Source organism: Anas platyrhynchos, chromosome 8, assembly GCF_047663525.1.
Source record: "Anas platyrhynchos isolate ZD024472 breed Pekin duck chromosome 8, IASCAAS_PekinDuck_T2T, whole genome shotgun sequence".
Classification (NCBI taxonomy): domain Eukaryota; kingdom Metazoa; phylum Chordata; class Aves; order Anseriformes; family Anatidae; genus Anas; species Anas platyrhynchos.
In genome coordinates, this window is record NC_092594.1 from 21969355 (window position 1) to 21996731 (window position 27377).

Consider the following 27377-nt stretch of genomic DNA (forward strand, 5'->3'; position numbering starts at 1 on the left):
CTAGTAAAAGTAGTCATAAATAAAACTTCTGACGTTGACATTTTTCAGCATCTTTTAAACAATGTGAGTAAAATTTATACGGAAATATTTTATGATTGTTGCCAAGCTTGAGTTTGAGTATGTAATAAAATGTAGGTCTCATACATGAGCACAGACAAAAGGCAGTTACAGTCATCCCTACTGCATATGCTGCTCTCTAAAGGGAAGAGACAAGGCAGTGAATTTATACTGTGAAAGATTTCTTCACTTTTTTCAGACATTAGTAATTTTATAAGGAACCGATTGAAACAGAAATGTATCAATGCCTGTTTATTGATCTACATGTGGTACACAGCTGTAACACAAAGCCAAACAGCATGGGGCAAAGCCTGCCCAACCCCATGCAGTCAAGCCTCTAGCTGCAGAGACCTTCAGCCCAAAATCTGAGCAGTTACCAAAAAATCTCCTGAGTTACCAACTTGTTTGAAGCCAAAGTTACATCAGGAGTGCAAAGAAACTGTTTAATCCAGGCTTCTGATTTTCTGTGTGAATTGAAAGGAGACTCCTCCGCAGCCCTGCTCCCCCAGCTGGCTGGAGGAGCTGTGTGTCTTCCTCCCAGCCGACTGTGTGAGGGAATGGCAGCTTCTTCTGCCCCTTCTCGAGCTTCCTCTTTCTCCACGGTGTCTCCCATAGTCTCTGAAGATCCACCCTGGTCACTTACCATCTCTGCCACCCATCTGCTCAGAATGGCTTGGCTTTTCTGCTCCACCACTTCCACCGCATTCAGAGGAACAGCAAGGACACCCCACTGCCACCAGCACTCAGTGCAATCCTACTGCTAATTTAGGAAGAACATTTTCAACTGGGCCTTGCTTGCTTCACTTTTAGACACCTGTCTCAAGTGCTACCATTAACAACACAGCCAAACCCTGAGAGGATGAGGAGAAAGTTCACCTCTCACCATGAAGTCAGGCTGAGGGAGCTGGGGTTGTTCTGCCTGCAAAAGAGAAGGTTCCAGAGACCTGACAGTACCTAAAGGGGCTGCAGGAAAGCTAGGGAGGGACTCTTCCTCAGGGAGTGGAGTGATAGGACAAGGAGTAACATCTTTAAACTAAAAGAGCATAGGTTTAGATTAGCTATTCAGAAGACATTCTTTGCTAGGAGGGTGCGGTGCTGAGGCACCGGCACAGGTTGCCCAGAGAAGCCATGGATGCCCCCATCCCTGGGAGTGTACAAGGGCAGGCTGGGTGGGGCTTTGGGCAACCTGATGTAGTAGGAGGTTTCCCTGCCCATGGCAGGGGGCTTGGAACCAGATCATCCTTAAGGTCCCTTCCAACCCAAACCACTCTGTGACGTAAGGTTATAAGGCACCCTTAATGGATGCACAACATTATCAACTAAGGCTCTGTAGATGAGTAAAAACAAAAATAATATTTTCATTTAACATAACTATTCAACATTTTTCTATCATAAGCCACCATAAGATATGTTGATCTGTACTGTGTCTTGATTCTGCCAGTACTAAGTGGTTAGCTACTGCAATGGTTTCACAAAAAAAAAAAAAAAACAAGAAGCAAAAAGCCAACAAAAAAGCATTAACTGCTAGCTAACCAGACCTTAAATGTGGCCATCAGGAATGTGATACAGCCTAATTCACTAAGAAGCCACAAAAGATGACTCAAAAAGTAAATGGAGAGCAATCAAATTCACGAAGAAACCCCCAAATATACGTATTCTCTTGTTAAAACAGCATTGCAAAGTCAGGGACACAAGAGGGACTTCCAAGTTTCTCCTGATGCATCAAAAATTGGTCAGTAGGTGAAAGTTCAATATAATTTGAATGAACTATGACTACTCTCTTACAAACTTGCCTAAGTTTTTAATTTAACTTTTCCTTAAGCCAGCAAGGACTTGGTACCTCCCCCACCAGCTCAAACACTTCCTCAGCACATTAAGACACTGCTTCATGGGCTCATGCTGTGCTGGAAGGGAAATGACTACAACATACTACAACACAGGGGAATGCACACAACAGAGCTGTTCAAGTACTTTTCAGCAATAGTTTTTGGTCAGGAAATGTCAATTTGCAAAAGCAAAAAGCTTTCACTGGCGAACCAGACCAGTTCTGGTAGCACTCCTTTTGGAAAGGGATTATCATATCACAGAATCACAGAATTGTCTAGCTTGGAAGAGACCTCAAGATCATTGAGTCCAATGTCTGACCTAACACTAACAAGTCCTCCACTAAACCATATTGCTAAGTTCAACATCTAAACATCTTTTAAAGACCTCCAGGGATGGTGACTCCACCACTTCCCTGGGCAGCCAATGCCTAACAACCCTCTCAGTAAAGAAGTTCTTCCTAATATTCAACCTAAAACACCCCTGGCGCAACTTAAGCCCGTTCCCCCTGGTCCTGTCACCAGGCACGTAGGAGAACAGACCAACCCCCACCTCGCTACAGCCTCCTTTAATGTACTTATAAAGAGCGATAAGGTCACCCCTGAGCCTCCTTTTCTCCAGGCTGAACAATCCCAGCTCCCTTAGCTGCTCCTCATAGGACTTGTTCTCCAGGCCCCTCACCAGCTTCGTCGCCCTTCTCTGGACTCTCTCAAGCACCTTGATGTCCTTCTTGTAGTGAGGGGCCCAAAACTGAACACAGTACTCGAGGTGTGGCCTCACCAGAGCTGAGTACAGGGGGACAATCACTTCCCTAGCCCTGCTGGCCACACTGCTTCTTATACAAGCCAGGATGCCGTTGGCCTTCTTGGCCACCTGAGCACACTGCTGGCTCATATTCAGCCGACTATCCACCAATCCTCCCAGGTCCTTCTCCGCCTGGCAGCTTTCCAAACACTTACCTCCCAGCCTGTAGCTCTGCTTGGGGTTATTGCACCCCAGATACAGGACCCGGCACTTGGCCTTGTTGAACTTCATGCAGTTGACCTCAGCCCATGGGTCCAGCCTATCCAGATGCTCCTGCAGAGCCTTCCTACCCTCGAGCAGATCGACACACGCACCTAACTTGGTGTCATCTGCGAAATTCCTGAGGGTGCACTCAATCCCCTCATCCAGATCATCCATTAAAGATATTAGAGAGGACCAGCTCCAGTACTGAGCCCTGGGGAACGCCACTAGTGACCGGCCTCCATCTGGATTTGGCTTCATTCACCATGACTCTTTGGGCCCAGCTATCCAGCCAGTTTTTAATCCAAGAAAGTGTACGCCAGTCCAAGCCACGAGCAGACAGTTTCTTGAGGAGAATGCTGTGGGAAATGGTGTCAAAAGCCTTGCTGCAGTCAAGGTAGACCACATCCACGGCTTTTCCCTCATCCACCAAGCACGTCACTTTGTCATAGAAGGAGATCAGGTTTGTCAAGCAGGACCTGCCTTTCATAAACCCATGCTGACTGGGCCTGATTGCCTGGTTGCCCTGTAAGTGCTGCCTGATGACACTCAAGATAATCTGCTCCATGAGTTTCCCTGGCACTGAGGTCAAACTGACAGGCCTATAGTTTCCCAAGTCTGCCCTCTGACCCTTCTTGTAGATGAGCGTCACATTTGCTACCTGCCCGGTGACTGGGACCTCCCCCGATAGCCAGGACTGTTGATAAATGATGGTAAGTGGCTTGGCCAGCTCCTCCGCCAGTTCTCTCAGTATCCTCCGGTGGATCCCATCCGGCCCCATCAACTTGCGTACATCCAAGTGCTGTAGCAGGTCGCCAGCCATTTCCTCATGGATAGTGAGGGTGACAGTCTGCTCCCCATCCCCTTCCACTGATTCAGGGTACTGGGTATCCAGAGAGCAACTGGTTTTGCTTCTAAAGACCGAGGCAAAGAAGGCAGCAAGCACCTCCGCCTTTTCCGCATCTTTTGATCTTTTGTAACTAAGTTCCCCCCCCCACATCCAGTAAAGGCTGGAGATTCTCCTTAGTCCTCTGTTTTGCATTAATGTATTTGTAAAAACATTTTTTGTTGTCTTTGACAGCAGTAGCCAGATTGAGCTCCAGATGAGCTTTGGTCTTTCTAATTTTGTCCCTGCACAGCCTCGCAACATCCTTATAGTCCTCCCGAGTGGCCTGCCCTCTTTTCCAAGGCTTGTAAACCCTCTTTTTCCTCCTAAGCTCAAGCCACAATTCTCTGCTCAGCCAGGCCGGTCTTCTTCCCCGCCAGCTCATCTTTGGGCAAGTGTGGACAGACCGCTCCTGCGCCATTAAGATTTCCTTCTTGAGGAGTGCCCAGCTTTCCTGGACTCTTCTGCCCTTCAGAACCACCTCTCAAGGGACTCTACCAACCAGTGTCTTGAACAGTTCAAAGTTGGCCCTCCAGAAGTCCAATACAGCAGTTTTACTGGCCCCCTTCCTGGCTTCTCCAAGAATGGAGAACTCTACCATTTCATGTTCACTCTGCCCAAGACAGTTTCCAACCACCACATCCTCCACCAGTCCTTCTCTGTGAAGAGAAGGTCTAGCAGGGCACCTCCCCTGGTAGGCTCCCTAATCAGCTGTGTCAGGAAGCTATCTTCCACGCTCTCCAGAAACCTTCTAGACTGCTTTCTCTGGGCTGTGTTGTGCTTCCAGGAGATGTCTGGGAAGTTGAAGTCCCCCACGAGAACAAGCGCTGATGATTTCGCAACTTTTGTCAGCTGCCTGTAGAACTCATCAGTCTCCTCATCCTGGTTCGGTGGTCTATAACAGACCCCCACCAGGATGCTTCCGTTGTTGGCCTTCCCGTTGATCCTAATCCATAGGGACTCAACCTTATCATTCCCAGCCTCAAGTTCCATGACATCAAAACTCTCTCTGATATGGAGAGCCACACCACCATCCCTTCCATGCTGTCTGTCCCTTCTGAAGAGCCTATAGCCAGACATTGCAGCACTGCAGTCATGAGAGTGGTCCCACCACATTTCCATGATGGCACCCAAGTCATAGCCTGCCTGCCGCATGATGGCTTCCAGCTCCTCCTGTTTGTTACCCATGCTGCATGCATTAGTGTAGATGCACTTCAGTCGGGCCATTGCCTTCTCTCCCAGCCCATTGTTCCCCCTGGCACAGCTCTAACAAGCCTTATTTCAGCCCCGTCCCCCTTCTCACCTAGTTTAAAGCCCTCTCAATGAGCCCTGCCAGCTCCTGGCCTAGGATCCTATCCTTAGAGATAGGACCCGTCTGCGGCCATCAGGCCGGGTGCTGAGTAAAGTGCCCCATGGTCAAAAAAAACCAAAATTTCTGTGTTGACACCAGCCTCTGAGCCATGTGTTTATCAGGTGGGCATTCCGTGTCCTCTCCGTACCCCTCCCTGCCACCGTAGGGATGGACGAAAACACCACCTGTACTCCCGCGCCAGTCCCAGTCCCCTAAAGTCCTGTTTGATGGTCTTCAGGCTTCTCTCTTCAGTGTCATCAGTGCCAGCCTAGACTATTAAAAGAGGATAATGGTCAGAGGGGCGAACCAGGTTGGGAAGCTTTCTGGCAACGTCCCTGACCCTCGCTCCCAGGAGGCAGCAGACGTCCCTACGGGTAGGGTCAGGGTCATGCTCCTGAGTAGACTTTCTACCTCTTCCTCAGCAGCGGTCTCTCAAGCTGCAGGGCCTCAAACCTGTTGCATGAGGGCACCTGGGAAGGTGGGGCCAGTAGGAGTGGGGGCATCGCCTGCAGTGTCGAGCAGGGACCTGTTTCCATTCCTCCTCAAATCCTAGGTCCCCTCCCTCGGCCCAACAGCAACAGGGCAGGGGGTTCACCCCCATTTGGGGTGTCTCACCCCGGTACCTGTCCTTCAGGCCGCACAGGGAGTTGCTCCACAAGTCTTTCTCCCACTCACTCTCCCTGATATCCCTCAACCTCTCGACCTCCTCCTTGAGTTCTGCCACGAGGCAGACCAGGTCGTACACCTGCTCACACCTCACACACACAGTCTCTTTGCCCCCCGCAGGTGGTAGCAACAAGCTCAGGCACTCCCTGCACCCGGAGACCTGAACTGCCACAGTTTTGAGCGGACAGTCGGTCTGGGTGTAAACAGACTTCCTGGAGAGCGCACTGTGCCTGGTGGAGACCATTGCAGCTGAGCTAGTGGTAGACCGCTGTTAGAGGAGGTGTTCGTATGGGCGGGGGGGCATGCTCTGCCCTTCCTGCTCGCCCTGCCTGCACAAACTGCCCTGCTGCTGCACCACGCCCTTCTGATATGCCACTCCCTTCTGACGCGCCACGCCCTGTTTGCCCATCCTGGTCGCCTGCGCTCCCTAGAGGCAGCTTTTGAACGGCCGGGGAGGGGGCACTGCTGGCTGCACCTACGCCTCATTGTCACCTCGTTCACCTCCTTCGAGAGGGCTGCCGGGTCCTGGCAGCTTGGTGCCAGAAAAATTAGCCCTACCTGTCCGATCCCCGACTCCGCTACAGAACGTGTCTGCCCCGAAGCTGATCGCCTCAGCAAGCCAGTCCTCCGCCAGCCATCAGTTAACACACTGAATGGTGCCAACAAGAGCGATGGCCCCTACACTAATGAACTCTGCTCTGCTCTAGCACACGAGAAATTTGAGGCAAGCTTTCCATCTGCACTGTGAAGAACACAGGCATGTTAGCCAGCCCTATCCTGCTCTTTCAGCAGGATCTTTCCAGTGTCATCACTGATCACAGGCAGACCTATGCAAAACAGAAATTTTAAAGAGAAGAAGGAACTGGAGGGAGAAGCCAAGCTTGCTTCACCCTAACCTCCTTTCTTCCACCAGCAAACGTGAAGCAACGTGAAACAAGCAGCAAGATCTGTTTTCCTTTCCCTTTAGCCATGTCAAACATTTTTCCTGCTTGTACTATTTCAGTTCCTAAATTACAAGACAATCTCAGGAACACACAGAAGATAAGCAAAAAGGAACAAAAACAAATAAAAATAATAAATATACACATGCCACATTTTGAGACACCACCTAGTACAATTCACCATAGTTACAATGGGAAATTTTTTTCCACAGCACTGCAGATTTGTGAGAGAGGAATATCTAAGAAGGTAAAACTGAGTCATGGCTTTCGTTTTTTGTTTGTTTGTTTGTTTTTTAATATATAATTCTTATTCAGATTTGACTTAATGACCACTATGAAGCTATTTTATTTTTCCTATATCAAAAATAGCCCTATCAAAATTAAACCTGTATTTACTACCCCACACAAAAGATTCAAAAGTTTGGGATTCTTGGAGAAAAAAGGAATTCAAGTAGAAAAGCCAAAATAATTCTTAGAAGTATGTCACAGTCAAACCTAATCAGTCACTTACCAGGCAGGTCTATGTGAGCACGCAATTTTCAAAGTGGAGAATGCCCAAGAAATGCAAGGTGTAAGCAGGTGTTTGCAGTTAGAGGAGAACTGCTTTTCAGCGCTGCTGGCACTGCCAGCTGCCTACAGGAACCTCACACTGCCTGGTAAAAAAAAACACGTGTGCAAGTATTATCTCTGAACCGGCACAAACCCATAAAAATAAACCGGAAGTAAAGTGAGGATTTGCTTCCTTTAATCTTCCCCTTAAATGCTGTACCAGCTACTGCTCCCATTTGCCTAGACAAGTCCTTCCACTAGCACTGTCCTTCACTGATCGTTGAAGGTGTTTGCTTACGAGAAGAAATGCATTTCCTTCACAGAACAAGACGATGCAAACACTCTGCTTGCGAAACCTCAGCAGATTCATGCCTTTATCAGAAGATAAAGGGGTGCTGTGCTTAGTCTAATGGTTAGAAACTCATTATCAATTCTCTCTGGATTAGGAGGGAAAAATGATCCAAAGAAAACAGCAACGTAAGAATGGCTTGATTCATGCTTTATTGAAATTGTCTAGGTCCAGATTGCATCACTATTCCAGATGTTCGTTTACGCAGGCATCCCTATCTATGAAACTGAAGAGCAGAAGTGCCTCAAAAGCCATTTTCTTTTACAGTTCCGTTACAGACTATTTTTAAGAGATGGCACCCAGGAGTAACATCCAGGAAATTTCTAATTAGTTCCAAGGGTCTATGTAGTCACCTTCTCCCCACAACTCTTAAGTTCTGTGTGTTTTTTTCTAACAGGACTGCAATGTGATGTAGCAGCTGCTGATTTTGCATACAGATAAACTTTTGCATGCTGAATACAACAGCAGTCTCTGAAAGAGCATGCAAAGCAATGGCTTGGGACGCAGAGAGAGTGTCTCTGTGTCTGGTACAACATTTGCCCATGAGTGTTGTTTGCTTTCCCTTCCCACTGACGTTAATGGGTTTTGGAACAGGCTAAAACAAATATTCTACCTGGAGGCATTTATTTTTACTGTCCAACTGACAGTGCAGTAAGATAAATGCATCAGAAAAACAGTTCTATTAATTAAGCACCGTTTACACTCTATATCCTGGAGACAGACATGGTCACAGGTAAAAAAAAGAAGAAACACCCCCACCAAACACACACCAACTGACGAGGCTTTCCCAAAGCAAGATCTTTCTCTTCAGCAGTTTGGCCAATGCAGCAAACCGTATGGGACGCGACAGCCCCTACAAATGTATTCACCATTCCTTGCCTCCATCTCCACCTCAGCCACCATCCTACTTATCAGCCTTGTTCATCACCCATGGCTTCTGAAATGCAACCTTCTGGAGGCTGTCACTGTTACTTATTGCAGTAAGTGCACGTTCAAGCAGATCTTCTCATAATCTGTGCCTGTGGCTCTCAGCTAAGACTAAGGAGTGTTAGATATTACTAATAGGAAAAGAAATACAAGTTTCACTGTTTTTTGCTGAGATCATTTAAAGAAAGCAAGATAAATATCAAAGAAGATTAAATTAGATGGCTTTATTATCAGATAACCACAAAAAAAAAAAAAAAAAAAAACCAACACTAATATGACAGAGTCAAATCATATATAGGTCCGAACTTGTGTATATGGGAGTTATGCTTCTTCACAAATCTGTTTATTTAGGGGTGGAAGCTGGGGCAGTGGAGAGACAAGGATTCTTGTTTGCAAACAGACTACCATATATTTTGGAAAGTGTGCTCTCAGCATCCTAAAGTGGTGAGAATTAACAATGAGCAACGTTTAATTTAGTAGTTAAGCCTACAAATGTCTGCCAAACTAGTTTTGTTCTCAGAAGAGAGAAAGAAGCAACGCATTCCTTTTCCTCAGCCCCAGCATGCACCACTGCCAATGCCACCGTTCACTCAAAAGGAGCTTGTTCCTCAAACTAAAAGACAAGTGCTTGTGCGTGAGCTGTGCAGTCTGCACAGGAGACTACTGTGCTCAGACAGAGACCAGAGGCAGCATTCACCCCATTTAGCTAACAGATGTCTTCATCTTTCCACTCATAAAAATTAGGATCACATTTAATTGGTCATTAATTACTTTTACTTTCCCCACAATTTGTTTACAGGAAAGAGAAAAAAAAAAATGGTTTATTGCTTCTTGGTGCTTTCTTTACTCCTGCTTCATGGACCACTGTCTCATGTCCTCGGGACCACCTCCTGTCCCTGCATCATGGGCTGAGTAATGCTGCTCCAGACGTTGACACACAGGCTACTGGAAATTGGTACGGTCAGGAAATTCATATCATTTCTCTGAGGTAAAACAGCAAACAAAAGCCCTCAGGAAAGTCTGAATACCAGTTTTAAGGAAGAAAAAAAAAAAAAAAAAAGTTCTTTTGAAAGTGTTCTCTTACTACATCACATTATTATAACCTAGGGCACGATGAGATAATTTCCATTACTAAGCCAGGTTCTGGAATTTGTTTTTCAGACTAGTGAGAAAGACACAGTTATATCACTGAGGAATGGGAAACACACATGAGGCAGAGTTCATCACCTCTCAGCACGATGATAGCCCATTCTGCTGCCACTGCCCAGGAAATCAAAAAGAAACCCTTCCAAAGATTACAACAAGTTCCCAGTCAGAAAGAGAATGAAATAACAACTGGCCAGTCTGTAAACTCACTTTAAACATGTGTCTCATGACTGGTCCCCTGGGCTTTAGCTGGGAGCTTAAACACCAGCTGAACCAGAACTGGAGGAAAATGCTTGACTGTGTTGTTTAAACCATCTCTGGACTATAAGCTAGAGATATTTTTGACATCTGTCTTTAGCATAACCACTAAAATGTGGGCTTTCCCATCAATATGAAGTAAACAATCAAATATTAGGTTTTGCTCCCTCAAGGTCACTCCTTAAGTTTGGATACTGTCCTGAAGGATACAAAGACTTTGATCCCTATCAGTGCTTTGTATCAGGGAAGGAATAAATCTGAGCATGATCTCCCATCTCTCAACTCCATGAAGTAACCCTCAGCTGGCGCCATGCTCTGAGATGTCTCCAACCTGCTGCACTGGAAAGCATCAGCAGTGCACACCACGGCATGGCCAGCTACATGGTGGCACGACACCTGCTCTGGAAGTGGATTCCAGCTCCTTACTGCCTAAGAGGGAAACTAAGTATTTTCTTGTATTTTGTAGTCAGCTTTCATCTGCTTGAACTTCTAGATAGAAGCGGGAGATACCTACTTCTCTGGGTGCTACACAAGTCTGTCCCCATGTCTTCCAGCCCAAGCCAGTCAATGGGCTTCATTCAGTTAACATGGACAGCCATGGACAGCCATGGCTGTCCATGTCCGATCTGCACAGTCACACAGGTTGCCACGCACCTGCGTACCATTCAAGTGTCTTCAAACAGAGCCACTTCCAACTACTCCTGCAGTGATGTGTGCCTTGAGAGCCACTGCTGTGCCACACTGGATCCAGCCCCCAGGTACTGTCGGGAAGATGTGCCAAGGAAACAAGTGGAGCTCACGTGGAAGGCCTGCGAAGTGCACTCGGCAGCTCGTCAGGGATACCTCTGAAGGCAATGGTCAGGGCTCACTCCATACGCATCATTTTTCCCCTCAATCACTAAGTGTTATAAACTGAAGTGCACTGAAGCCCAAACAGACTGGTTGCAGCACTTCCTACGTTGGCTGTTTTAGGCCAGTGGGCAAAATCTACTCAAAATATCATGCAAATACAGGAGGGGCACCTTATGGTAACTCTGCTAAATAAAACTAATTCACATTGAGGTGAAATTAAGTACATGACCTTAGTGAAGCAAAAGGATTGGAAATTTTTCCTTTTTGTCTACTTAAACAAAAATTTGACCATGAATAGCACCTGCTGCCGAGACCCAAAAATGGTATTTTTCCATTGCAGATTAACTGGCCGTGCAATAGGAGATTAAATTATGTGGCAGAAGTATTTTGATGCCTCTTTTGTTGCATATCCTTGCTAGAGGAACACAAGAGAATGCCCAATGGTGGTCGTAAGGGGACAAGAAGCAGATTTTGGAAGACAACAATGGCCAACGAACATTTCCCATCATACATTCAAAACTGCCCCCCTAGCAGGAGGAAAAAGCAAGCACATCAGTTTCAGGTTCATGTTTTCTCTCCGAAGGTGTCAGGCTGAGCGCGGAGCTGACCCAGCGACCAACCAGCCCAGCAAGAACCGGGGCGCACCGAGGCGCAGGAGGCCCCGTCCTGCCCGCACCTCCCCGGCACGTCCCTCCTCCGGCACCGCCACCCGTCCAAGCGGCGACGGCAGCCTCCCGGTGCGCGCCCCGAGCCGCCAGCAGCACGCCTGGGTGCGCTTCGTCCTGTAATTGCCACAAAACCAGAGCTGCTGTCGCAGACATTTTGTGACGTTTCTCCCTAACAGGCATATTGCTTTACTTCCCTATACGTTTCAAACCGGATTGCTTCATGCGCTGGCACAAGCCACGGCGTTCGCCGCGATCTTTGCCGAAGTTGGTGCCCGCGCCCCAGCCCCAGCCCCTGCCGCCACCCCGAGACGCGGCGCCCGGCGCCGGCCAGCACCTGACGCCGCTGGCACCTCACACCACCCCCGCCTCACGCCATCCCCCTCCCCTCCTGCGCGGGCCGCCCTGCGAGCGCTGCCCGCCGGGGCCGCCCCTTTGTCCCCGACCGCCGTGCGCGCACCCCCCGCCCGGCCCGACCCCGCAGCGGGCGGCCGAGGGCTTACAGCTGCGCGCGGTCCCGCGGTCTCGGCTGCACGGTTCGGCTCGGCTCGGCCCGGACCGGCTGCCCTCGGTGGGCATGCGGCACTTTTCAGCCGGGCGGCGGGGGAGGCGCCAGCCGTCAGCTGACCGCCGCCTCCAAAAGGAGGCGTCCGGCGCCGGCCGCGGTAGTTTTTGGGGGAAAAAGCGCCCTTTTGGCACCGCCGTCCCGGTGCGACCGCTGGAGAGGCGACGGGGAGGCTGCCCGGAGGGGAGCGCGGCCGGGCCGGGGCCGCGGGCAGCCGTGAGGGGGCGCCGGGCTGAGGCCGTGGTGAGAGAGCAGCTACGATGACAACGTCCATAAATAAAAGCAAATTTAAAAGCAAAATAGATTGCAGTTACTAGCCGCGGCTAAATGGAAACTTGCGGCCTGTGGGTACTCATGGTGGCACATGCCGTGCTCCCCTCGCGTCCCTGGCTGTGGTGCCCAGCACAGTGGGACACCCAGGGGCCACTCAGACCCACAGGTGACTGCATGGCCGCTCTTCGTTCCACACGACATCCACCACAATCTCCTCTCCAATCAACCAGCGGCCAGGCAATGCTTCCTCTCCCTTCCATCTGCCTGAATCAGATTAAAAGACATCACAGTGGGAGGCTGCCAGAATGGGACCACTGACCCACACTGTCATTGCAGATACCGAGCTGGGTAGCATGGGGAACAGGCAGCTAACATCCTAAATCTCCGTGCTACGAGCCTGCAGTAGCAGTTGGGGACACATGCTTATGGCTGCACCGCCAGAGCCCCTGCCTGTCAAACCCGTGTGGCTATGCACCTGGGCTTGCCCTCTGTCTGCATGGTCTCTGTGTCTTGGGCCTCACCGAAATCCTCCAGCTCAGAGAAGGAAGTCTCTGGAATGGAGAGTTGGAGTTTCAAGTTACTGCTTTACCAGTCTAAAGCTTACAAAGACAAAGCCTCTGAGCTCAAACACACACGGAAATCATTCCTATTGCTGTCTCTCATCATCAGACTACTGCTCCTCCGCACACTTCAGCATTATTAAATTTTTTAGTCTGAAACACACCCCCATCGTGCCTTATTCAAACTGAAAATTTATAAACGGAAGTGTCATATTATTTGCTGCATTATTGCTATAAAAAAAAAATCCCACTTGGGATGTGGATTCCATACTGAGTCAATGGGAAAACCTGACAGGCATCAGCCTCAACTGCTGCTCAACCTTAAGTAGCTCTCTCAACATAACAGATATCAAACAAGCTAGTTCTTTAGGCACCAAAAAACAAGGTTGAATTTTTCTTTGATGTTGATGTCAAGCTCTTTCCAGTTTTAAGCTTTATGATGGAATTTAATGGAATTTGCTGGGGCTTAAAAAAAAAAAAAAAAAAAAAAAAAAAAAAAAAAAGAAAAGAAAAATGCCTTAGATGATTCAAAGCACAGAAAACCAAAGGTTAGGCTCCCACAAGTGAGAGGCAAATATTCACATTCAGTTAACAAGGTTCCTAAATGTGTAGTAAGCTGGTAGCCACAATTAGAGGAAAGCAAACCACTCCTTGGTATAAAGCAACGCAAGCCAGAAACCTCATTTTCTCCATAATCTTACTGGTCTCCTGCTATGATGCACTGCAAGAGCTGAGCAACTCTGGCCATTCCTTTTAACCTTGTTTTCTGTCTCATCTTGCAAGGAAAAAAGGCATTACGGTAGGAAAGTGCTGTCCTGTAAGTGCTGTCACAAAGAAGGGTAAGTTTATGTTTAGAAAGCAAACCTAGGGCTGCCAGCTCAGAAAGCATTTATTTGATGTGGACAGCGTCTTCACCCATTTCCTCATCATGCCTATTTGAGGGAACACTAGCCAGAAAAAGGAAGCAAAACCACTATGGTGTCATTATTCAAGTCCTTTTGACTTCCACGTCAACTGCTCTCTGAAGATCACTGTCAACTCACCCTTTGGTATGAAAGGAGACTTCAAAATGTGTCAGTAGAGCTCAGTAACGGTCTTAGCATGTGTGGAAATTAGGACAGCATACACGTGATTCCTCTTAGCAAGGCACTTACTTTCTTCCCTTTGCCTGGTTGGCAAGGCTGAAGGCATGAGCAGCTTTCCTGTTAGCTAAATGCCCAAACTTTCTGATTCTGAATTGCTGAAGATACATACCACACTCTGCAGTGCTGGAAGTGCAGGGTTTCCAGAAGGTGTGCATGTCTCAGAGGTGACCATAAGCACCCATCACTCCAGATACGTGTCCTGCTCTGCTCACACGCAAACTGCTGTGAACCCACATGTTGCTTGCAGGCTTGATTACCCGTCCCTGAGCTGTGCCAAGGAACAGTTGTCTGCAAACAGACTCAATCTCTAACTCTCCTTCCTAGCATTTTAAATTTATGTAAAATACTACTGCCAGGGTATGTCTCTGGATATATTCTTTCTTTTTTTTTTCTACACATATCAAATGCAAACACACACACGCACATGCACACAAAAACAACAAATAGGGGAACTGCAGGATTTCCATCAAAAATTTCTGCTTTAGTTCTGAGTAGCAAAACTGATTTTTCACTGCCCACGAAATCAACGCAGACTCTTGATAAGGAGCTGACTAATGAGGATAGAAAAAAAAATTCCTCTTTGCTCTTTTTGATGCACACAGAAAAAATGAAAAGCTTTCATTTACATTATGACGTTGCTGTTATTTCTTATGATATTATGAAAGTTATTTTTGGTCTTCGTCCTGTTTCTTCAAGAAAATTACGGGTAGGATTTCATGATTTTTTTTTTCCTGTGACCAAACTAACTGAACAGATGCCTTCCCCGATCCCTTGCTCTACCCCCCACATTGCAGCCCATTACTCACCCTGCTGTGTCCATGTAATCTGTTGGTGGGTCAACCAATGTCTGAATGACTTGAGTTAGGAAACCTCCTTCCACTCTATTTTATGTGAAAGGCTTTTTGATTACATTTCATTTCAGACCATCAACCCACTAACAACTACCTGTGCTGCCATTGGTTCCACAGTACCCCGCAGGGTGACAATGTCACCGCGTTCCTGTCTCGGGCAGGAGGTGTTTCAGCCAAAGCCCTCTGACCGAGAGCCACCCCCTTAGCTCCTCTCTGCGACAGTGGCAGATCAGTCCTTGGCGTGGTCCGCAGTGGAAACAAGCCATGAGCTGCGGTGAGGCAATTAGAGGCTGTGGAAAATGGCATTGTGAAGTACGAAGCAGACAAAGGGCTTTTCTGAAGCAGACTTGTAAGGGAAGCTATGACAAATTACAGAGGCCATTTTAGTGTGCTGCTCTCAAGCGTCAGGGCCCAGACAAAACTTTAGGCAAAACCACTGAGAGCAAGAGTGGACATATCAGGACAAACAGGCAACGAAGGACACAAAAAGGGATATTTTGCCAGATGCTTAACACAAACATGGAATTTTCTTTTAGTCACAAACAGCTCACAGTGCACTGGGGAAAAAAAATAAATAAAAAATTACTCTTTGATCATGTTTCACAAACTCCAGCTATTCAACAGAGGATCACCTCCTGTTCCACCTCCCTGAGGCCTCCATGAAGAGCATAACCTGAGATGTTTGCTCTTGCCAAGATAAAGTATCTCTCTTTCTGTGGTAAAAATAATTTCATCCATTGTATATAACACCATAGGAAAAAAAAAAATAGCTCTTGCTTTTAAGATGGCCTCTAGTGAAAAATAACCATGTGCTTATCAGCTGCATAATCTGAAGTGGGTTCCTGGCTAATGCCAGACTCCCAACTATCAGCAGCCATCCAAGTGCCTCTTATCATTGATATTTGGCAGAATAAACGCACTCTGATTTTCCAGTTTGCTCCTCTGAGGCAATTTATCAGACTTGTCAGCACAGGGGAAAACTGAAATTTCTTCTACGCACATTTCACTCTGTACTCACTCCCTCACATCCGCACACAACCGCTTCCCCCCATCAATTAAAAAATAACTAATTGCTCTTGAGGACTTTCCACTGTGAATGAGAAAAAATTGCATTCACAGTGAATTCTGCTCAGGTGTCCAGTTCTTTGGCAGACCCCTTCTTTCTGTCCTTCCTCCCACCTACATGGTGGTTGTCTCGGGTTGTGGCCAAGTTACCCATGGCAGTTATGGAAACAAACATGATGGGCTAAAATAACAGCAGGCCTAAGACACAATGCTGTGATCCTGAAATATCTTCTGAGAGCTTGAAGTGCAACATGTTGGGTGAAACCTTCATATTAAGGAAGAAGTTAGTCTCCATAATTGTCTGCTATTATATCTGTAACGTCTGACCTCATAAAATGATAGGATCATAGGGTAACTCAGGCTGGACAGAGATCTCAGGAGTTTTCTGGACCAACTTCCTGCTCAAAGGCAGTGTCGCTCTGGGTGCAGGCCAGGTTTCCCAGGGCTTGGGCCAGTCAGGACTTGAAAACCTCCAAAGATGGAGACAGCACAAGCTCTCTGGGCAAGCTGTGCTGCTGCTGGACTGTCCTCATGGGGGAAAATGTTCCTCTGTAAATCCACTCCATACCTCTGCGTGCCTCTTGCTAGGTTAACAGTTGGATTTGATCTCAGAGGTCTTGTCCAGCCTAAATGATCCTATGACTCTCCTGCTTCAACTCATGCTTATCATCTCAGGTTCTCCTGCCCTGCACCACCACCACCAGGCAGGAGCTGGCTCCATCGTCTTGATCCCCTCACAGCATGCACAACTACTTCATGTGCAGTCCTGAGCTGGCAAGCAGCCGGGTCTGTCACAACGGCACAAATCACTTGGATTTTCCCCAAATCAGTACAAACTGAAGGGCTGGCTGAGCACCCCCATGGATTTCCCCCAAATTAGTACAAACTGAAGAGCTGGCTGAGCGCCCCTGACAGCCACTTTGTGAACAACTACATCAATTTAAGTAATGTCACAGCAGTCAGCATTTCAAGGAAGTTTTACAGTATTTAGAAATCCTATATAGTATTAACAGCTTCTTTGCCACATGCTTGGCAGAAAAATCGCATGACTTCCCAACAAAGAATAATTATACACTAGTGCTGGTCTTATTCATAATAGGGCCACATAAGAGCATTCACTTTTAAAAGAGATGAATACAGGACTGAATATGGAATTAAAGTATACCCTGGAGTACTATTTACATTACAGAAGTCAGCAAAGCTGCCTCAGTATGAACAAAAATCAGTCATTAAATAAATAAACAAACAAATAAATATAAAGCAGTAGGCAAAAAAAAAAAAAAAATCATCATTTGGTCAACAGTTGACATCTGAGTGGTACAGTTCATTATTCTGAAGAGCTGCTGTTCTGACCATAATTCCGTACCTTCCTGCCTGTCTGCATCTTGTCCCTATCTGTGACTACCAGTAGATGCCCAAGGAGAAGAGGAATAGAAAGGCCACAATGTGCTCCTCTCTCTGGCAGCAATGCACAGAGTGGGGACTTCCTCCCCCAGGGGTAGCACCAGGAGCACGACTTTTAACTAGCTGTCGTTGAACGTAACTTTTGTCATCTCTGCTGTATCTTATTGAAGGAATACCCACTATTTCTGTACCTCCCTGTGGCTAGAAGTTCCACAGTTTTAGTCAATAAAAATTTACTTCCTTTTGTTTGTCTTCGGGTTGATCATTTTACTGGGATGCAGATGACTTTTTGTGTTGCAAGTAATAGCGAGTAATTTCCTGTGGACCTTTTCCAAATTGCTGATCACTTACTGTCACTCATCTCTTTTCCAGGCTGGAGAGTCCTTGTTTATTTAGTTTTTTTGTTTGTTTGTTTGTTTGTTTGTTTTTTTGAGGGGGAGGGGGCATGCAATTCACCACTCTTTCATTTACGTTTTCTGTCTTGTATATTCTTCGCAAGATGGGTGTCTAGTGTGATATGTGTCATCCAAAACATGGGCTAGCACTGAGTTTGTACAGTAACAATGGTTTGCTTGTTTTCTAATTCTTTCCTAACTATTTTTAACTGCTTACATTCCTTTTGCTTACTGCTAAGCTAGCCACAGGAATGACCAGCTCTCCTTCCTAAACAGGAATGCCAGCTTTGGACCTATGGCTGTGTGTATGGGCTGTAGTTGCAACTACATTGAATAATTCTGCTAGCTGCAAAGCTGGCTCTTCCATTATTCAACCTTTTATTTTCCTGTTCATTTATGAATGTATCAAATAGAAGAGCTTCCAGCGAGAGATTCCACAGGTTATTGCTCTGTTACAAAAACTGAACTTATTATTGCTCTCAGTTATGAAACTGAACACTTATTCCTATCTTCCCCCCAACCCCCTTTAACCATTTTAACCTTTTATTAATTCTTGAGAGGGGTGTGGATATTTTATCTTCATTTTCAAAAATCCTAGTTTACTAGATTGGATTATCTTCATCTAAAGAATGGTTGACATCTTCAAAGCAGATTTCTGAGGCGTGACTTCCTCTGGAAGAAAAATGTTGTTACTGCATTTTATAGCCATAATTTAATATTGCCTGGTAAGGAGTAAGAACTCACTGATCTGGAAGTCTTAGCTCTGCACTGCAACCATCTTTAAAAAAAAAATCAGTAGTATACCAGCTACTGGCCTCACAGTGACATTGAATCAAATGATAGGCTGCACACAACAAAATCTTTCTACTTGAGCTACTCCTAAATTTGTATTAGCAGCCTGTCCCCAAATTCTTTTGCTAAGACTTTCCATCTAACCCCATCCCTTGAACAATAGCTCCACTGTAGGAATCTCATTGACTTCTGCTGTATGAAGGATAGATGCATTGAATTTATTTAGGTTTCCTACAATTTGCTGTTATCCTTGAATGCTCCTGTCACACCTTACACTCATTGAAAGGAATAGAAAAAGAAATTGTAAGCAGAAAACTACATGAAATACCTTTCTATTTGAAATTTAAACTAAAATATAAGTAACTAAGGAAGGCTTTGATCTGAAAAAAAAAAAAAAGAAAGAAAGAAAAAAAGTATTAAAACAGAAATCACAAGAACCTAAGTTAACTCCACTACTAAACATTAGAGTGGTTCAAAATATTCAAAGCAGAATACCCAGGAACTTGGAAGGCAACATCTGTGAGAAGTACAGGAAAACACACTGGGGCTGTACTCTGATCATCACAACACTAACAAGAACATGAATATAGTGCATTCAGGGACTTCATCATGTCTGCCCTTTACAGGCATGTTCGCTCCACCAAACCTTTCTTCATGGAAGTTGTCCAAATAAAGTAAATGGTGCTATTCACAGGATTAAGTATTTGAAGGACTCACTGCTTATTCTGTTTTTGCAAATGTTTTACGTGCATAGGGACTTATGGAAAACCCTTGCACAACACCAAAAAAAAAAAAAAAGAAAGAAAGAAGTTTTTGACATTGACATTATGGAGAAGCTCAAACTCTGTTCTGGATTGTGTCGTCCTGGAGAGGGCTAGGGCTTCAGCCAAGCAAACAAAGTTTCAGCAAAGAACTCACACGAGTATCACTGGAAAGTTGAAAGGTACCCATAACATAGTCTGTGTTTGAGAGGCACTTTTCAGGAGATAAAATATTTCTGTTAAAAAGCTCATTGTTTGCCCTTTTGGAAAGTACTGCTAACAACCATTCTTTTAACACACTCTTATTTACACCATGGGTCACTGGTTTTCTGCACACTTCATTCAGGTTCTTCAAAGGTAACGCTCCAGTTAAAGGGTAATCTGCACATTTCCTCTTCTAAATGAGTGCCTTTCTGTTATAATGTTTTGTTGTGGTTTTTTTGTTGTTTTTTTTTTGTTTGTTTGTTTGTTTGTTTTTTTGATCGAAAAGATTTTCATTGTATTGTTTACGACAGAATATCCACTACTGTAAAACAGTACTGTAAGCGAATCTCTAACATTTCAATTTTGCATAAATTTTCCTTTTGAAGTTTGTTTGTTTGTTTTAAGCCTGTCCCCTTGTGGTTAAAATGTCTGTTACAATTAAACATTTAAAACACACCAGAAATGTCTTTCTCATTCAGATTAACACAATTCTGTCTGTAGTGCTATTGCTCTAAAATAACTGCTCAGGCAGTTAAGCAAATGACAATGCACTGCGATAAGAAGGGTAAACATTTTTTTCAGCTGCATCCCTTTAATGAACCTTCAGCTTTCTCTGCTGCCTCTGTTACTTAAATGAGACTTTGGAAATTTCAAAAAAATTTAGAAAAAAATCCAAAAAATTTGAAAACCAGATTTCCAGTTTATCTTGTATGCCTGAAGAATGTTTTGTTTTGTTTTTCACAATGTCCATTGTGAAAAAGCAGACTCTCTACAAAGCAGAGAGTTTTCCAGGGAACGCTCACCAGCCAGGAATTTAGGTGTGACAGACCAATGTGAAGATCCCTTTGAGACTTTTCTTTGCAGGTTATTGAAAGTTATTCTGACAATAAGTTCTATTTTAATCTCTTTGGGTTATTTTGGCTTCATTCTCCTGAGTATTGCTTCTTTGTTCTCATATCCATAAACACAGTTAGACCTAAACCTGCATCAAAGACCATATAAGAAACTACACTAGGCAGAGAAACAGCTTCATTTGTACATGTTCTCACGTTCAGTAAAGTTTCTGGATATCTTTACAGAGTCTTTGACTATCAGGAAACGTTATTCCACAATGACCTAAATCTACTATATTATTATGACAAAAGCAACACACATAAAATACTCTTTAACCACAAGAAACACTTTGTAGAACAAGTTAAACTAGGAATTTGTTCTACCAGCAAAAGTTATGGACTCATTGTTCTTTAGCCATTATGAGGAAATGAAGACAGTTTAGCATACTGAGGCTGAACTTGAATTTGCAAAATATTTCTACAATAGCTGAACCTCAATGTACAAATGCTATCAGGGGCCAAGTATCTAATAATCAAATACCAGTCTCCTATTGAATAGTCTCTCAACCAACAGTTTCAAAAGTTTGGAAAGAATTAAGATCAAATTTCCCACACTTAACAATGAACAATTTCTACATCTGTGGAATGAGAAAACTACATTTTTGTTCTTTCTTTTTTTGTTTTGCAGCATAAGGAATAGATCGTCTTAAACTTGTCACCCTGTGGTCTCAAATGTTTGCTGTAATATAAAAATAAAATTAAAAAAAAAATAATTAGCTGTTCCTCAGAGATTATAGATGTACACATCTCTCACAGATAAACCATGAAATCATTTATGTTACAAATGGATACAGGCATTCAAGAATAATAGTAAACCTGAAGACTTCCTACTTTCTGAAAGCTGAGTTCTTGAGTTGCTGTTACTTATTAAAATGATCCGTAGTGGATTGCTACTTATGAAATTGCTCCATGAGTTTGAGTATCTCTATTGTTACAAATACTTCCGTTATTTATTTCTAAAGTAAAGTATTCTAATGATGAAAGACATCTGCTCCCAGAAATAGCTGGAAAGCTTTAGGACCCAACAAACTTTACCACCACCACCCCACACGGCAGCAATCTGGCACTATCTTCCAAATAACAAACTGACAGTCAGAAAGTAGAAGCCAAAAATTTTAAATAAAACACAGAAACAGCTGACATGACCAACACAGAGATCGACATGGAAATGCTGACAAACACATGACACAATCAGAATTTTTTTTTTATGTTTCTGTAGACAAACCTGGGCAACACAATACAGCAAGAAAAAAATGTATTTCATGTCTCAGAACCTGGGGCTTGGGAATACCTCTTGGTTTGCTTTCCTTGCACAACTTTGAGTTACAAACACACTCCAGGTAATTTTCCTACACCTTCCCTCATTCTCTTATAACGTCAGTCATCTTTCATTGTAGAGAGACTCTCAAAAGCCAGAACCTTGATGGTGGAGGCTATGTCAGCCTGCAGGCAGTCTGCTCCACAGTGTGCTTTGTGCCACCAGTTTAGCCCTACACATATTGAAGTTGCCTGGGACCAGATTTGTGCTTGGTTCATCCAAGTGCTGTCATTTCTGTTCTTTTAATTATTGCCTATCTTCTTGCTACTCAAACTGTTAGACTTCTGCCAAGCCTATGGCCCAATGTGACTGACCTTGGAAAGCACAGCCAGCCGTAGACCCCAGATAGCAGAGCTGGGACCCAGGAGGCATGGGGGAGCACCAAGCAGTGCCAGTGCTGGGCTGACGACCCATAGCCATCAGTATTGGCAAGGAGACACTCGCCTCTCCACTGTGCACCCCACTCTGGCTCCCCCAGCACGGGCTGCAGGCGACACGAGGTGCAGCAAGCCCTTCTGCCCTCTGCGCCCTGTCCTGCAGCTGGAAGGAGCTGCGCTTGGCCCAGGGGCATCCGGCACAGCCAAAATTAATGAAGGATTAATGTCTCAGCACTGCGTGATTCCTAAATAAACATGGCTTGTGCCCTACGATTTGCGTCAAAGAATCACAGAATTGTCTAGGTTGGAAGAGACCTCAAGATCATCGAGTCCAACCTCTGACCTAATACTAACAAGTCCTCCACTAAACCATATCTCTAAGTTCAACATCTAAACGTCTTTTGAAGACCTCCAGGGATGGTGACTCCACCACTTCCCTGGGCAACCCATTCCAATGCCTCACAACCCTGATCTCTCAGTGTATTGAACTGTACCTTCCAAAAACTGGGTAGTTTTTGTCACAAAAGGAAATTGTGGAGGTCCCCACCAGAAGATGCTGTAAAGGTCCGAATACCAAGTGAAATCAGAAGTTAGAGCAATGCATGATGGATACATCCACATGCAGCCATTAAATGCAGTGCTACAGCTAACACCTCAGTAGCCTCAGCATGTTCTCAGACACTGCTTCGTGAATGCTGGAACAAGTACTTGACCCTTCTTATATTCTTTCCTGAGGCATGCACCAGAGAGGCAGCAGAGACCGCAGGTGCGACCATCTCATCGCATACAGTGACTGTCTGCCCTTCATCAGACCAGGCCCCTCACTTGCCACTTCCCTTCTGTTACACTGGCAATCAGACTTCCTCATCACCACAGCAGAGAACCAAAAATCAGACTCCAGAAGACCAGAAAAACAGCTTTCTTGTCTGGAAAAGAATAGGCTGCAGCCCACCACCCACCCCCATCCCCTCCCATTTCAGTAAATACAGCCGCAATGCAGTGATGCAGTGGAGAATAGTGTTGCAATTTTTGAAACACCCCTTAGCTTCATGTCTCATCTACTTGCCCCTTATCGTCTTGCTATCTATTGGGAAATAATTAACACTAATCTGCCAAATAAAACAAACTTTATACTGGAATTAGTAAAGGATGTTAATATTACTTTATGCAGAATAATCCCTTTTATTAATGACTAAGTGGGTGAAACAGCTTAGTCCTTGGTGAATGTGCTTCTTTGCAGTCCTGGATATTCCCAAATTAAATTATCTTAAAGGAGATAGCCCCATACTTAGCACAAGAGGGCTTACTCCTGAAAAGCTGTCCAGTAAAGCAGCTAAAGAAAAATAATTACAGGTTGATGTATAAAAAATGTTTTTGTTGATATGGGACACTGAGATGTTTCTTCAAGACAAGCCAGCCCGTTACTGGTAGGAAGACACAGTCTTGTGTCAGGGTACCTGGAGGTGGAGTGAAGTGAGTGAGATACATGAGATGAACAGTAGACAAACAATTTCTACCGTCATAAAGACTCATTGAAGAATGATTTGGGCAACAAGGAAATCAAGCATGCAAGTTATTAGAAATAGAAGCATAAACTAAAATAGACCAAACCAATACTTTTGCATGAGATATTTGCAGAATTTGTCTTTTTATTGTTCTACTTTTCATTTGGTGTAGCACTGCACAGCAGCACTTTTGAGTGCACAAGGGAAAACACTGTATAGAAACCGGGTACCTCACCTATAGCTGTGCTCTTAACTTTGGTGTTTACAGACCCTGACCTTTCTTCTTTTGTTCTCCTCTTTTCTTTTTTTTTAAACTACATAAGTAACATAATTCATCACCAGCCTTCAGCAAGCAGTCAATGCACAAATCTTAGCAAGAAGAACTTTTTTTTGCTAAACAGCGGACTGCACTCAACAGCAACTTCAGCACAGTTTACATCACTATTCCCTCTAATTTGATGCCAAGAACAACGAGCTTGTTCCAGCATTATCTGTATCAGAATAAAACTGTTTCCTTTCCGGCTATCTCTTCTCTCCCTTCTCATGTGGCAGGACTACATCTAATTCAATGAATGGAAAAATCTTTCCTGCTGCCATTACCCGTACAGAAATATCTTTCTGTGTGTCCCAACCAAGCTTCCTGCATATAAAATTGTGCAAAAGCTACATAAAAACATGCAATAAATACTCCAGCTAGCTCTGGTTCTGACTATGACTCGTTGATGCATTTTTATTCCATTGTGCACATATTTGTAAGAGTGGAACTTTAATACCACATGAAAGGGCACATAGGCTTTAAGGACTTCTGTTTGTGTCCAGTTTTAAACAAGCGGAAGTATGAGGTGATGGAAGCTTCTCTAATCAGGACATCACTTAAGCCCTGTTGAAGTCCCATTGACGTCAAAGAAATTTAAGCATATGCTTTACTTTAATTGCACACTTAAAGGCTGGTCTGAAACGGGTCATAGATGGCCACTACATTCATTAAAAATCCTATGGGGTCTTGCATTTCCCTCAGGGGAATTAATTCTTGTGTTCACACATTATTTTTTTCAAGAAAAAGCTTTTATCACTCTGTATGCGTAAACCATCCTGAGCCTAACCAGGAGAAATTTCTAAAGCTTGAATAATAATTCTCAGGCATGACATTAAAATACTACTTTTCTTATAATAAACATTACTATGGTTAATTATTAATTTGCTATGTCTTTGGTGTTAAGCTTTGCCTAAGGCTGCAAACTGCTCTTTCAGGCCATTAATTGTTTCAAATAACCTATTTCCTAGGTATATTTCCTTAGAATTTATTTTAATAGTACCAACAGGTAAAGGTCACCAAACAAATTTATCTGCCATAAGCTTTTCCTCTAATCCTCCATCTTTCCAGTTTTGTTCTCAAACTTTTGATTTCTTTGAAAACCAAAAGAACATACGCAGAAGATTATCACTTCGGAAGTGACTACCCAGTTAGTTGGTGTCACTGCAGATAACAACCATTTCTTGCTCTGACTACTTTGGACTGGTATGCATCCCCCCTCTGGTCTCTCAACACCAGAGCTCCCCACTGGCTCCTTCCTACCAATCACTTGAAAAAAGGTTAATTAATGTGTATGCTGCTAACTAAAAAACCACTGTCATTCCTATGGAATGTATGTTCTAAGCTGGACTGAATGAATACTCAGTCGCTGAGATCAAACATTCAAATATGCTGGATCTGGAAAGGCTCTCATGGATCAAGCCACTGCTGCTGGAGGTTGTCCCCAGAATTTAGTTCCAGCACAGTAATGGGAAGATTGGCCAAGCACGGTTAGGAAGAGGAGAGAACAAGACATTTCTCATCTTCTCCCTCTCCTGACTCTTGTTTGTGCCTGCTTTGCTTCTTGTTACTAGGCCACCTCCTCCCCATTCCTTGTACTTCATTCAGCACTCTCATTATTGTTAACACCACCTCCCTGAGAGAACGTGATGGCCTGCAAGATGTCATTGTCAAAGGATCCCCTTCCTTTATCCAGATGAGATGTTTCCTCCATTACTTTGCCTGCTATTTTTAAAGACACCTGAAGCTCTTCTATCATCCTCCTGTATATACCCTTCCAATGTCTGTAAATAGTTAGCTGTGCAGAGAGTTGTCACTTAGCCAAGTTATGCTGTGTATTTATGTATTTTAATATCCTCTCATAACTCAAACCTTCCAGCCACTTACCTTTTTTTTTTTTTTTTTTATTTCTTGGTACCCTCCAAACTTCTTCCAGCTGCCTTCTGCTCAGAAGGGAATGCCACAATCTGGGTGTGTTTGCACTATGTCCCACTCTGGTACATGATGGGATCAATCTCAAAAACATACTGGGGTTGATCTGGGCGTTTGAGACCAATGTGTTGTGAATCATTATACCAGAATGGTATCATTCTTTCACTATTTCTATCTTTCACTTTCTTTTTCAGACAATTTCCTTTTGGCTGCACATTTTTGCAGTTCCTGTATTTTTGTCCCAATTTCTTATGCTAGTGGTTACCCTGTTTACTTCTGTGCCTTCCTGTCCTCACAACTCCATGCCATTTAGTGTCATTTCAGGTTTCTCCATACACAGACATGTTTGTAACACTTCATCCATTGCAAGCTTAAAACCAGCAGTAGAAGTGAAACATAATGAAGTATTGCTGTATCTTTTCAGTTTATGACATCTTTTGTATTGCCACAAATTTAAGAGAGCACAGTATTATCTTGTTGATGTGACCATTAGTAATTAGTAATTTGTTTCTTAGTTTAAAAATAATAAAAATCTTCATCAAAACATTACTTTTTTTTTTTTTTTTTTCAAATATTTGAAATTTGGTTAGCATTCACTTCCAATAATCAACTTCCTCATTAATAACTAACTGGATACTTACTTTTGTAAGTAAATCGTTATCATTTCCTATCTTGAATGTACTGTACTGCCAATTATCAGTCCACGGGAAATTTCAAGTAATTTTGTACTTGAAATTGCTGGATTTCATTTGTATTCTTCTTGACAATGTTTTACTTAAGCTTTGTTTTATGATGTGCCACCATCTCTTCAGCCAGTAGCTTTACAAAGCTCCCTTAAGAAGGAATGTTAGAATTTTGGAGGGGCAGAGAGGGGGTGCTCTGCAATAACATGAAGATTACTCTTCCTGGGTCTAACGTGGCATTTTTGAACCGGAGCTTGAACCACAACATCTGAAGTTTTTAAAGTTTGAGGCACACCTTGCATCCAGATACTTTTGCCCTAAACTTTTTTTTTTGTTTTCCAGTTTTTATCCTTCAGCATTCAACACCCAGATGTTTAACTGCTTCTAAGAACTGAGTAATAACTCAAAGATCTCTGAAGCTCCACGTTGTTACAGGTAAAAGAGCACAGGTTATAAATCCAGGTTAACTAACAGTCCTTGCTTTTCCTCTCAGAAAACACCAGTCGCCAAAGTGAACCCATTCTTGCTGACATGCTTACTGAAATTTAGGAAAATCTTGAGTAGAAATAACCAACTCCTACTCTCCACGCAGCATTCTTATTGCCCACTGGGAATAACTGATAACAAGATTTAGATATACAAAGTAATCATCTTAATCAACCTTTAATCATCTGCTAGATGGGTATAATGAGTCAAAGTGCTTAGTTGCCCAGCAGACGCGGGGGGGGGGGTGGGTCATTAGCAAGGAAAGATTAGGTAGGAAAAAAAAAAAAAAAGTGTTCCTTTGCTAATTATTACATGGAAATGACATTTCCAGTTTAAATTTAGCACAGTGGTAAAAGGGCTACAGAATTAGAGGAATCTC

At 44.2% G+C, this 27377-nt stretch overlaps 1 protein-coding gene across 7 annotated transcripts in view; it reads right to left on the reverse strand.

Moving 5' to 3' along the window:
• PLA2G4A (phospholipase A2 group IVA) overlaps positions 1–27377 on the reverse strand; it is a 118815-nt gene that overhangs the window by 73283 nt on the left and 18155 nt on the right. The window contains exons 1-2 of one of the 7 annotated variants that reach the window (XM_027462436.3): positions 11980–12229; positions 7242–7383 (exon numbers count right to left, since the gene is read on the reverse strand). The exons of 4 other annotated variants lie outside the window; for them this stretch is intronic. The gene's annotated coding sequence lies outside the window, so the exon portion shown is untranslated. Of the gene's footprint in view, positions 1–7241; positions 7384–11979; positions 12231–27377 lie in introns of those variants that run through there. 2 more of the 7 variants (XM_072042193.1, XM_038183095.2) reach the window with 2 other exon arrangements.